Here is an 11,377-nt window from a genome sequence, read left to right as displayed (position 1 = left end):
TTTTTACTTTGTGTCTGCCCAACTTCTGGAAGATTGGGAAGTACTTTAGTCATTTGTGTATGTCTAGCATCTGACAAAGTATCTGACACAATAAATGAGAAAGGTAAATCTTTCAACTACACAATTAATACTCTGTCTTATCATTTAACACATGATTTCACATGGAGTGAAATGTTGCCTATTAAATATAATGTTGTTCTGTAAGTCTCTTCTCTCCCTCCCTCCCCTCCACCTCCTTTTTTTCCCTCCCTCTCAAACCCCCCAGCCTGGTGCTCTGAAAGATGATGAACACAGATCAAGGAGGTTTCATCTGCTCCCCAGAGGGCAGGATTACACCCCAGGTCCTCTGGTCAAGGTGATCCAGATGTGGGGAAAGGCTGTTGAACAAGCCCATGAAGACCCCTTTCAGAGAGCCTGCTCCAGGTATCAGGCTTGTCCAGACAAGGCTGGTGTGGGGGTGGCAAGGCGTCAGGATGGGCGCACAGAGCCTGGGCATTGACAACACTGGAAGGCTGGAAGCCCAATAGCTGTTTGCTCTGCCCAAGCATGGCTCCTTCTAGTCCTGGCTTAGCCAGCAAGTTTGGTTAACAGTTGACCTTGACTGCTGACTTCTTGGTTCATGGAGGGAGGGGCAGAGAGGAAGTTGTCAACTGTGACATCCTGTGATCCAGGCTCTCCTCAGGGAGTTATTATCCTGAGTATTAGGACTAATCTCTCCTTGGTTCCTGGGGTGTTGGTCACCATTCACCTTGGATTTGGGGAACATTCAGGAGAGACCTGAACCAGTCCATTTTCAGGACCCAAATTTGGGCAAATCCTGATTGAGGATGGGGGTGAAGCTAGGGGGCAAGAGGTAAAGGCTTAACAGGCAGGGGGTGGGAAATGGACTGTGGTCCAGGGATGCATAGAAGGGCCAGGAGTGGTGGAGATGCCAACCAGGTAATCAGCTTAGGAGGATGATCTGAATTAATCCTTGTAATCCCTGGACTCTGTACTCAGCCTCCTCCTAATCCCATCCCAACAGATCATCCTCTCTGAGGATCGATGCAGCCATTTATCCCCCTTTGCCTTTATTTCTAAAGGCCCATTTAAAAGGAAAAAAAATGTGAATATTTCAAACATGCAGAAAAGTACAGTACAGAGTATAATAACAAATATCTGTGTACTCACCACTGAAATCCAACAACTGTTCATTTTGCCTCATTTGATTCAGAGATAGCCCTTTTATTTATAGTTTCACAGTTTTGCTTTATATGTATGTATCCACGAACAACAAAATATTGATTTGTGTATTTAAAAAATCTATCTGGGGGCTCCTGACTGTCTCCATAGAGCATGTGACTCTTGACTTCTGGGTCCTGAGTTTGAGCCCCAGATTGGGCATTGAGATAACTTAAAAATAAATAAGGAAAAACTCTGCAAACTTTCTTTCTTTTTTTTTTTTTTTTTTTAGATTTTGTTTATTCATGAGAGACAGAAAGAGAGGCAGAGACACAGGCAGAGGGAGAAGCAGGCTCCACGCAGGGAGCCTGACATGGGACTTGATCCCGGGTCTCCAGGATCAGGTCCTGGGCTGAAGGCGACGCTAAACCACTGAGCCACCCAGGCTGCCCTGCAAACTTTCTTCTTATGTCAACATTTTTTTTTTTAAATATTTATCCATGTTTCATTTAGCTCCAATTCATGAATTTTAAGTGCTGAATACTACTTCAGTATTTGCACATGCCACAATTTATTTATCCAGTCTTCAACTAATGGGCATTTAGGCTGTTTCCAGTTTTCTGTGTTAGAAAACAATGCTTTAGGGGCATCTGGATGGCTCAGTTGGTTAAGCATCTGACTCTTGATTTCAGCACAGGTCATGATCTCAGGGATGTGAGATTGGCCCCCATGGGCTCCTACTCATCTCTGTACTTGGCCAGTAGTCTGCTTCTCTCCTTCTCCCTCTGCCTCTCCCCCAGCCCAACTTTCAGGTGCTCTGTCTCTCTCTCTAAAATAAATAAACAACTAAAATAAGTAAAACGAAAACAGTGCCTTTGTGGTTAGTGTTGTACATGCATCTTGCACATATATATAAGAACTTCTCTAAGGTAGATACTGAGGAGTAGAATTTCTGGGTCATAGAATAATATGTGCATGTTAAACTTTGCAGATTATTACCAAATTGCTCTATGAAGTAGTTGGACCAATTTACGATCCATTAACAATGGCTTCCAGGGCTCATTTAGATTCGCTAGCATATTTATAAGTTTCTCTGCTCATCATTCCTTCTTGCATTTCTTTCCTTCCTTCTTATTTGCTTCCCTTCTTATGAAGTATATCTTTTGGTGGCATTTCAGTGAAAGTCTTCGGTAAACATTCTCAAATATCTTTGTTTCATATAACCTTTTTTCCCCAAAGATTTTATTTATTTATTCATGAGAGACAAACAGAGAAAGGCAGAGACAGGCAGAGAGAGAAGCAGGTTCCCTGCAGGGACCTCTGATGCAGGGCTCAATCCCAGGACCCCGATCACGACCTGAGCCAAAGGCAGATGCTCAACCACTGAGCCACCCAGATGCCCCTATATCATATAATTTAAATAGAAATTTATTTTATTTTATTGTTTTTTTATAATTTTATTTTTTTATTTTTTTAATTTATTTTTATTTTTAGAAATTTAATGGGCATAGAATTTTAGGTCGAGAGCTTTCTCTTGGCCTTTGGAAGATATTCCTTTTCTATAATCTTTTGTTGCTAATGCTTTCACTAGTGTCTTTTAACTATTCTTCCACATTTCATATCTCATCACTTCCCTCCTCCATATTCCCCCCCTCCATATTTTGAATGGTTTCATTAGCTCCATCTTCCAATTCACTAATTCTCTTAACAGCCGGGTCTATGGGACACATGGGTGGCTCAGCGATTGAGTGTTGGCCCTCAGCTTGGGGTGTGACCTGGGAATCCCTGGATCAAGTCCCACGTCGGGCTCCCTGCGTGGAGCCTGCTTCTCCTTCTGCCTATGTCTCTGCCTCTCTCTGTGTCTCTCATGAATAAATAAATAAAATCTTAAAAAAAAAAATTAACAGCCAGGTCTGGTCTACTGTTCAATGGGTCATTGAGTCTAATTTCAATGATGCATCTTTCCCTATGTTTTACTTTTTCCCTCAGTAAGGTTTTTTTTCTTATATATAGGGCAATACTTTCATTTTGGTTTATTTTCTTATCTTTAATCTTTAATAGTTCTAAGTATACTTATTATATAATGCTTTTCATGTTGTTTTCTTATGCACTGTTCTTGGAATGTTGATTCTCCTATTTGTTGTGTCTGCTGACTCTTCCTTATGGTGGCTTGCTTCCTTGTCCAGTTTATGATATTGTGAGGTCTTCTTCATTGGATGTTTGATTGTTTTGTGAAAGTCTCATATGCCCTAGGTTATGAAAACATTGTGACAGAGCTCTTTTTTCTTTAAAAAAACTTTTTTTTAATTATTTATTTTAAAGAGAGAGAGAGAGCATGAGCAGGGGGAGGAGCAGAGGGAGAGGAATCAAGAGAGAATCCTTAAGCAGCCTCACCAATGAGCATGGCGCCCAACTTGGGGCTGGATCCCAGGACCTTGAGATCATGACCTGAGCCGAAATCGAGTCAGCCACTTAACCGACTGAACCACCCAGTTTGCCCCAATGACAGAGCTCTTTCTTGCTTCTCTGGGGATATATGGTATTCTAAGTTTCCTAAGCCAGGGTTAGATTTAATTTCTCTGCTTGAGGATCCAGCATCATGCAGATAACGTAAATCCAGATGCAATACAAGCATTTGCTCAGGCTTGGGACTTTAATTTCTGAGTTGATTTGTGTTTCTATTCCTTTTCATTGCTTCCTTGGACTGGTGTGTGTTGTTTTCAGGTTTTTTCCATGAACAAAGTAGATCTTTGATAATCTGAGCTTTGTGCAGGGTTTTCAGTCCCAGCTTCTCATCTCTGGTGGGCTGAAGTGACATGCCCTATAACTGGAAGCACTAAAACATAGTTCCAGGTTCCCGGGTATATATCTGTGTCTGAAATCCACCATGGGCCACTGTGATAGCCCCCTCTTCTCATATCTTTTCTTTTCTGTTTTTTAAAGATTTATTTATTTTTAGAGAGAGGGAGCACAAGTGGTAGGAGGAGCAGAGGAGAGAGAGAGAGAGAGAGAGAGAGAGAGAGAGAGAGAGAGAGAGAGGATCTCCAGCAGACTTCACACTGAGTGAGGAGACCCACTCAGGACTTGACCATCACGACCTGAGCCAAAATAAAGAGTCAGTCACTCAACTGAGTTAGCCACCCAGGTGTCCCCTTATTCTCTTTTCTTTGGCTTTGTATTCCTTAATTCTGATGTTTGGAGATGTCTCCTTCTTTTTCTTTTTTTTCAAGTTGGCTCCATGCTGGGCTTGAACTCAGGACCCTGAGATGGAGACCTGAGCTGACATCAATGGTTGGATGCTTAACTAACTGAGCCACCCAAGTGCCCCAGGGAATTTCCTTTTTTAAAATAAATTTTGGGTGGGTGGGGGGTGCCTGGGTGGCTCATTTGATTAAGTGTCTGCCTTCAGCTCAGGTCATGATTTCAGGGTCCTGGAATTGAGCCCCATGTCAGGCTCCCCTCCAAGCGGGGAGTCTGCTTCTCTCTCTCCCTCTCCCTCTGTCTCTCCCCCTACTGGTTCCCTCTCTCTCTCTCTCTAAAATAAATAAAAATCTTTTAAAAAATAAAATAAAATTTTACATTATCCAGGTATTAATTTTGTTTTAATGTTGTTTTTGGTTTTGTTTTTAATTTTTAACATACTCTCCACACCCAGTGTGGGGCTTGAACTCACAAGCCCAAGATCAGGAGTCACATGGTCTACCAACTGAACCAGCCAGGCATTCTGATAGTAATTTTTAAATTCTTTTTAAAATTCTTTTTTATTTATTTTTTAAAAGATTTTATTTATTTATTCATAGAAACGGGGTGGGGGGTGCAGAGGCACAGGCAGAGGGAGAAGCAGGCTCCATGCAGGGAGCCTGACGTGGGACTCAATCCAGGGTCCCCAGGATCACACCCCAGGCTGCAGGCGGCGCTAAACCGCTACGCCACTGGGGCTGCCTTTTTTTTTTTTTTTTTTTAGTATTTTATTTATTTATTCATGAGAGACACAGAGAGAGAGGCAGAGACATAGGCAGAAGGAGAAGCAGGCTCCATGCAGGAAGCCCGATGTGGGACTCAATCCTGGGACTCCAGGATCATGCCCTGAGCCAAAGGCAGATGCTCAACCACTGAGCCACCCAGGTGTCCCTAAATTCTATTTTATGCAACCTTTCTGTGTGTGTTTTAGGGGGCACTGGGTGAGGAGATAGCTACACTAGTTCAGTCTATCCCATTGCCACAAGTTCCTCTCTAGACTTTATCTTTAGCATCATTCCAAATAATCCCAATGCTGTAAGGTGCATTATAGTTTGCAAAGAGCTTTCACATACAATTTCTGCTTTAATCCTCCCAACAACTCTAAGGAATGAGTGTTACTGTTCCCATTTTACCAATGGGAAAACTGAGACTCAAAATTGCTACTTTTTTTTTTCTAAAGATTTTATTTATTTATTCATGAGAGACGGGGGGGGGGGGGGGCGGGCGCGGTGCGGTGGAGGAGACATAGGCAGAGGGAGAAGCAGGCTACATGCAGGAAGCCTGATATGGGACTCGATCCCAGGCCTCCAGGATCATGCCCTGATCCAAAGGCAGACGTTCAACCACTGAGCCACCCAGGTGTCCCTAAATCCTACCTTTTGGACTTCAAATCCAGTGCATTTCATAGCTTGGACTTTATACGAGGAGCTTGTCTTTTCTAGACCTCCAGCTCAGACCCACTCCCCAAATTATGCTGATCATTTGCTCTTTATCTGAGGCCCTCTGAGAGGCTCTTTCAGCCTAACGCAATGCAACCCTTTGGATCTGACCTTCTCTAGCTCAGCTCCTGATGCCAGTCCCCTCCTTCCCCATTTGGCCTCAGTGGAAATAATGGGCTATATACAGTCCATGGCTAATGGGAAGAATGACTGGCAGCTTATCCTTGGGGTCTTTTATTCACTTACCACTAGGCCATCTTTATACCTCTACCCTAAAAAGGTCATGCAGTGTATATGTGTGTGTTGGGGTACTGGAAAAAATTTTAAGAAAACCAGGGCTCGTCCGGGATTTGAACCCGGGACCTCCCGCACCCTAAGCGAGAATCATACCCCTAGACCAACGAGCCACTGATGGTTATGTCTAACCAGATGTGCCTTCCCTGCCACATCAGCAGCAGGCGCAGTTTGTGGTTCCTAGAGGTGGAATCTTCTCCCAGGCTGGCAACCAGCCCAGGCCGGCTGCACTCCAGCGGGCTCTGCCTCTCTCTTGGCTCTCTTCACTCCTCCCCGGCCCAGTCTGGAGCCACACAGATGCTCCAGGCAGGGCCCCTTCCCCAGGACCAGCCGTTTCTCCCCCATGGGCTTTGTGGGGGTGCTGGTGGCAAAAGGCTGAAAAGAAGCCAGGGTCCAGCAACCTCCACTTTCCAGGGGAGCCCCAGGTCTGAGGAATCCTGTCTGGCATCTCTGGCACCCCATGAAGAACGGCCCTTCTTTCTTCCCTCATGATTAGACCACCAGAAAAAAATCCTCCAAATCATTAGCCTCTTAGATGAGGAAGTAGAAGGCTGATCTAGATCACCTTGACTAAAAGACATGTGCTAAATTGCTCAGTTTCCTCATCTGTCGGGGGTGGGGAAAGTAACACTTGCCCTATGTGTCTTAGGGGTAAGACAATGTCTGTGAAAGCAGTCTACAAACTGTAAGGGGCTGTATGAAGGAGATGAGTTCTTCTGATGGCAAGATGGGGGTCGGGGCGGGGGGTGGAAAGACTCAATAGGAAAGTTGCTCTTTAATGCTTAAAATAGGCTGGGCAATATATTCTATGTTTTATAGCTATTATTAAGCCTCATAACAACCTTGTGAGACAGGTGTCATTCCCACTGTAAGAAAAAAAAAACATATCTACATTCAGCTTACAAGAGGCACATTTATCTAAGTTTAAAGCCTGTTTTAAACACAGTACATACTGCTACCCAGACTTTCTAGAAAACTAGAGATGAGAATACATCCTGTAGATACTCACACTCCCTCCCACACCCCAGCCTGCCCTGCTCATCCTGCCCAGGGGAGGATTCAGGGAAAAGCCTACTAACAGGGTAAGTGTGGCGGCCTGGGTGGGTACCTTCGGGCTGTGGGCTTCGAGTTTCCCGCCTCCCAAAGGAGAGCGAGGGGGAGGTTCAGAATCTGGGGTCTCAGGAGACCCCAGGGTGGGGGGGGGGCCCTGCCTGGCTAACTTTTGCACTTCCCCTGTACCATATCCATCACCCTCCTCCCCACCCACTACCACCCAGCCGTGCTGCTTGCTGAAGGCAGAGCCCTGTCTTGTTAGTCTTTGGGTCCTGCCTGTGTCTGGCACTTGGCAATCCTGCTGACAATGACTCCCAAGCATTTCTATGTGCTGGGTTCTGTGTAATCACTTTACCAAATTAATCTCATCTTCACAGCACAACTGTTATTGTAGACATCACTTAGCAAATGTCTGTGGAATGAATGAGTGAGTGAGTACGTGAAAGAAAAGTCTCATGAGAGTACACAAAAAAATCACTAGTGGCAACAGATATTGAGGTCAATCCTCATCTCTTGGCTCCAAGTAGAAACCATAAGCCTGAAGAAACCCTCCTGCCTTCTGTGCTTTTAAGCTGGCTTCCTAATGAACCAACTCCTCTCTTGGATAGGCAGGAAGAGAATGGCCCCTCACTTGAGAGAGAGGACTGGCCAGCGTTCGTCTCGGCGGGGGGGGGGGGGGGGGGGGGGTGGCGTGGGGGGGTGGGTGTTATTGTCTCCATCCAGGAGGGCCAGACCAGACAACTGGTTCTGCTAACTAATCGTGGCCAGGAAGAAAGGCAACAGCTCATCTATTCTAAAACCAAAGAGACTTTTTTGGGTAGCTGTTCCCCAGCTATGAACTGGCTTATAAATAATAGCACATTCAACACGTCATTCTGTTACCTCAGCACGCATTCCCTAAATTGCTCATTTTGGTAGATGTGCCAGGAAGTGAGGTGGCTCCAAGAGAGACTCTTAGGGCTAAGAATGTTTCAAGGATGACACCGGGGTTGGATTTCAGCCAGTGCTTCTCTCTGGGGGTGCTGTTCAAATTTGGTGCAGGATCATTCTTCTTTTTTGTGGCCTGTCTGGAACAGTGTCCTGCCCACTAAATACCAGTAATCCCTTCCTCACTGTTGAGACAGCCAGAACACCCCCCCCCCGCCCCCGCACACTGCCAAATACCTCTAGGATGGCAGGGGTCTGGGGAGAGGATGGGGAGAGGAGTACTGCTCTGGTGGGAATCCACTGGCACCTACCCTTTTTCCCTAGGCTAAAATTACTGTGGCCTTGCTGTGGGCACTAGGCCTTTAGGCCCTCAATGACTTGTTTGTCTCTGTGTTTAACAAGCCACAGATAGAATTCTCTGGGGACAATAGTGGCTCTACCTCTAGGGGCTTCCTCCCTTTGTCTCAAGAGAGGATAGTTTTTAGTCAGGCAAATCCTTTGATGATTCCTCATTTCTGTGACAGCATGTAGGCCTTTCTCTTATCTCATCATTTGTCCGGAGAACCCTTATGGGTCAGTATTTAACAGACAGCATTGTCACAACACACCATCTCAAGTTCATTGTCACCTCCTATGTATCAACAACACAACAAAAGTCAACACTGGTTGCCTTGAGAGAGGGGAAATGGATGGGAAATAAGGTGCTTCTTCACTGTATATTCTTTTTTTTTTTTAATTTTTTTAATTTTTTATTTTTTTTTAATTTTTTTTATTTATTTATGATAGTCACACACACAGAGAGAGAGAGAGGCAGAGACACAGGTAGAGGGAGAAGCAGGCTCCATGCACCAGCAGCCCGACGTGGGATTCGATCCCGGGTCTCCAGGATCGCGCCCTGGGCCAAAGGCAGGCTCCAAACCGCTGTGCCACCCAGGGATCCCCTCTTTTTTTTTATATAGATGGATTTTATTTATTTATTCAAGAGAGAGAGCACAGAGGGAGAATGAGAGGAAGAAACAGATTCCCTGCTGAGCAGAGAACCTGACTTGGGGCTCGAACTCAGGACCTCGAAATCATGACCTGAGCCGAAGGCAGACTGATGGAGCTACCCAGGTGCCCCTTCACTGTATATTCTTCTGTACTTCTTGAATTTTCAGTCCTGGACATGTCTATAACCCACTCAAAAACAAATTAAATTATGGAAATCTAAGCAGAGAGAAGCAATGATTAGAGAGGGCAACGAGAAATATATTTCAAGAGTCTAGGGAGACTCAGTATCCTCTGGGTCAGAACAGGCCAGTGGAGCTGGTATTTGGCTCCCAGCCTAATGGTTCTGGTCTATGTCCAGTTCTGAATTATACTTTGTGTTGAGTCTGTATTGAGGGGTAATAGGCATATACCCAATCCTGTGAAACTGGTTGTTCTGTCTACTTGGGAATGTTGTTGAGGACATTGTTTATTGTATCACACCAACGGCTCCTTTGTGTAGTTCCCACGGAGGCATTCTTGTCTGTCATAATCCCAAGAACAGTTGGTTTGCATTTACTTTCTGGACACTGAATTATGTAAATGTGTAGCTGCTAGAAAGCATGCATGTATGGTCATATTTCAATTTAATTCCTGACTTTTGAACTCCTCACTGTTGTTCTCTTTCTTCTTTTGCTCCTACATTTGATTCATGACTTCTTGTTGTGGCCCATATATTCCCCACAAACCTCTGTCGAACTATTTCTGGAAAGGGTGGGAGTATAAATGAATAAACTCTTAAAGAGAATAGGAAAAAAAAAAAAAAAAAGCCCAAACACTAAAACTATTCAAAAAGGATCCTCTTTTGGGGGCTCCTGGGTGGCTCAGTTGGTTGAGCATCTGACCCTTGGTTTTAGTTTGGGTCATGATCTCAGGGTGGTGAGATCTAGCCCCACATTTAGCCCCACCATAGAGCGGAGTCTGCTTTGGATTATCCCTCTGCCTCCTTCTGCCCTCCCCCTGTTCTCTCTCTCTCTCTCTCTCTCAAATGAATAAATGAACCTTTATTTTTTTTTTTTAATTTTTATTTATTTATGATAGTCACAGAGAGAGAGAGAGAGAGAGAGAGAGAGGCAGTGACATAGGCAGAGGGAGAAGCAGGCTCCATGCCGCGGGAGCCCGACGTGGGATTTGATCCTGGGTCTCCAGGATCGCGCCCTGGGCCAAAGGCAGGCGCTAAACCGCTGTGCCACCCAGGGATCCCAATAAATGAACCTTTAAAAAAATCCTCCTTTTCTAGGACTTTCCTTTTTTCTGGACAATTAGAATGATTGGAAAAACAAATTTCCTCTTGACCATTTGGTTCTGGACATTTATGTGTAAAACTAAATCAGTAGTTCTTAACTGGAAAGTAGGGGACATGGAATGGTTTTACCTCTCAGGGGATATTTGTGTCTGGAAACATTTTTGGTTATCATGACTGAGGTGGAGCTAGTGCTATTGGCAGCCAGTGAGTAACGGTCAGGAATGCTGTTAAACCTCCTACAATGCGTAAGACAGCTGCCCTTCCCTCAACAACAAAATATACCTGACATAATTTTCTGTAAAGCCTTAGTATATTATCATGTTCCTAAATCAATAAAGTGACTTTAAACCCGAAAAGTGCACCACATACATTAAATGTACTTAAAATGTCTTCAGTTTTTATATCATTACCCTCCACTTTACCCCCTGTACCATCCTCAAAATCTTTCTGTTCCCTACTCTATGGCTTCACTGACTCTGAAAATTTGATGTCCCCTGCGTCAGTTTATACTCTATGCTTGGGTAAGGCTCTTTTTGGCCTGAGCTGTCCACCACCACCACCTCGCACTCTGAGCCCAGGCATCTGCCCCATCTTACTCAGGGCTGAGTTGCTCCCAGCTTGGGCCCACTGCCCCTCCCTCTGATGTTGGGTAGAATACGGTCAGAAGGGACTGTTTGGAAAGGTTTCAGGACCGACCTAGTAGGGGCCGAAGATGCAGCCACCTGGGTAGTGCAGTGACAGGGCCTTGGGGTGTCTTTTGCCCACATCAGCTGGGATGGTAGCCCAAGCCCAAGGGTTCCTGTCAGAACCATTTACAGAGGTGGGCAGCTCAGCAGAGCCCTGAAGACAGCAGAGGTTGACTCGCTCTACTCAACACAGGCTAACAGCCCCCATGGCCTTCCCAGAGGCAGGTCTTCAAACACGGCCTTCGGGATGGCCTCTGGCCCAGGTCAAAAGAGCCTGCCTGGGGCAGAGGACCAGCTGACCCAGG

The 11,377-nt window shown here is 45.1% G+C and overlaps 1 non-coding gene across 1 annotated transcript; it reads right to left on the bottom strand.

Annotated features, from left to right (window-relative positions):
* Positions 1-6,175: 6,175 nt before the first annotated feature.
* Positions 6,176-6,247, bottom strand: TRNAP-AGG (transfer RNA proline (anticodon AGG)). The gene has a single exon. It is a non-coding gene; the product is annotated as a tRNA-Pro (tRNA).
* Positions 6,248-11,377: the final 5,130 nt, after the last annotated feature.

This window comes from Canis lupus, chromosome 18 (genome assembly GCF_048164855.1).
Source record: "Canis lupus baileyi chromosome 18, mCanLup2.hap1, whole genome shotgun sequence".
NCBI lineage: Eukaryota > Metazoa > Chordata > Mammalia > Carnivora > Canidae > Canis > Canis lupus.
The sequence above is the reverse complement of the archived record's forward strand: the minus strand, read 5'-3'. Positions and strand labels throughout refer to the sequence as shown.